This window comes from Berghia stephanieae, chromosome 6 (assembly GCF_034508935.2).
Source record: "Berghia stephanieae isolate SIO BIC M18660-M18661 chromosome 6, UCSD_Bste_1.3, whole genome shotgun sequence".
Classification (NCBI taxonomy): domain Eukaryota; kingdom Metazoa; phylum Mollusca; class Gastropoda; order Nudibranchia; family Aeolidiidae; genus Berghia; species Berghia stephanieae.
Genome location: NC_088365.1, coordinates 13,117,809 through 13,119,802, shown reverse-complemented (window position 1 = coordinate 13,119,802; position 1,994 = coordinate 13,117,809). Strand labels below are relative to the sequence as shown.

General features: G+C 30.5%; 1 protein-coding gene across 4 annotated transcripts in view; it reads right to left on the bottom strand.

The window, feature by feature from the left end:
* LOC144974500 (putative thioesterase PNKD) overlaps positions 1–1,653 on the bottom strand; it is an 18,323-nt gene extending 16,670 nt beyond the window's left edge. For all 4 annotated transcript variants that reach the window (XM_078917415.1, XM_078917416.1, XM_078917414.1 and 1 more), the window contains exon 1: positions 1,489–1,653. The gene's annotated coding sequence lies outside the window, so the exon portion shown is untranslated. The remainder of the gene's footprint in view (positions 1–1,488) is intronic.
* Between the last annotated feature and the right edge of the window lie 341 nt (positions 1,654–1,994).

Here is a 1,994-nt window from a genome sequence, read left to right as displayed (position 1 = left end):
AATGCTCTCTAGATTGCTATGCACTGGGTATAAAGCGCAGCTCTGGTTATGGAGCTGCTCCCTTTTTTTTGTATATATACATCCTATTTCCAATGTATTTTTATCTTATTGTGTAAATTATAACACGTCTGTACAAAAAAATTCCTTTTTAGGATGCAATAAAGTATTATTATTATTATTATTATTATTATTATTATTATTATTATTATTATTATTATTATATTATTATTATTATTATTATATTATTATTATTATTATTATTATTATTATTATTATTATTATTATTATATTATTATTATTATTATTATTATTATTATTATTATTATTATTATTATTATTATTATTATTATTATTATTATTATTATTATTATTATTATTATTATTATTATTATTATTATTATTATTATTATTAAATGTATCAAGTCCTTCGAAAGAAGGGAGAAATTCCGCAAGCTCCTCGGGGAAGCATATCTTTCAATTAGTATTTGCACCGCGGATTTGTTGTCAGGCGTTTATCTATTCAATTTGTCAATAATATATTTAGTAGCATATCAATATTAAAAACTCTAGAACAAATCTTGGTAGATTAGTGAAAGTTTAAAATTTCCTAATAATATGACCTATGTTTTAGTTCTCCGCCGCCATTTTGTCGTTGAAGTATTGAAAGGTAGTGCAAAACAATCGAAGGTTGTTTTTTTTTCTCTATTACTATTAGGGTTAGCTCAAGGTTGGAGGATTTTTATTTATTTATAAGGGTTAGTTATGGATTTAGGTTTTAGTAAAGGTCCTAGGTTGTTTGTCTAGGGTTAGTTAAATTTGACATGGCGGTTAAAAAAAAAAAAAAAAAAAAAAAAAAAAAAAAAAAAAAACAAGAAAAAAAAAACAATAAAAATTCCCAAATTTTGCAAGCTAAAAACAGAAAAAATTGCAAAATATTTGCAAAAATTGGGGATTAATTTTCCTTAATAGACGTCTACCCATAATTAGTTCATGAAAGAGAAATGTATTCGTTTGTTTTTAAGGGTTTCTCGGCGGTTGCAACAAACGTAAGGTCATATCAAAGCCAATAAAAAGGAAGAAAATGCGATAGTGAAAAAGAAAATAATTATCTTTCACGTTCTACACGAGCTATCAAAATAAAATAAAAAAAAAAAAATTTCTTTGCAAAATCTCGAAAATTTGTAAAAAATTGAAGATTTTGCGGCCGCAATGCAAATAATTGATAATTTGCGATTTTTTTTTTACGGCCGCGGTGCAAAAATCTGACATGCTAGTTAACGGTCCTAGTAGGTTTTTTAAATTTTTTTCTTAGGGTTAGTTAAAGTTAAAGGAATACTTGGGTTGTTTCCCTTAGCACAATCAATGAGCAGCTTCCGGAAGGCCTCCCAGAAAGAATGGCTTACTTTATTGGAACCAATATTTTGACATAATAGTTCCCTATTTCAGAAATATATTTGAAGCATCGTGCTTTTTATTATGATGACCCACCAAGTAGATTGAGAAACGAATGGATTCAACAGGGAGCTGACACCGGGCTCGGCTCGTCACAATCCTTGATGTGAATTTAGTTTTAATTTGTTTTGGTTTCAACCGGATGGGGAAAGGAACCAAAAAAAAAAAAAAAAAAAAAGAAAAACAAAAGGGAGAGAACAGAAATGTGTTCCGTTCAAATGTGATGCTCTCACCAATTTGAAAACTGTGCTGCTGCTGTGGGGGTTTTTTGTTTATTGTTTTTCGTGTGCACTTGATTATATTATGGCAATCCCGATGGCCGAGTTGGTAGAACATTCGCTTCACACGCAAAGGGAACGAGATCAAAATACTTTTCTGACCCCCCCCCCTTCCCTTTTCCAGCTCCCCACCAAGCAGTGATTGGGTGGGTAGCTGAGTTTGTTTGATATGGCGGAAAGTACGAGCGCCTTATCAAAAGGGTATCGAACCATTGCTATCGTCTGACGCATGCTTATTTGAAGGGCTGGCAACCCAAATCATTA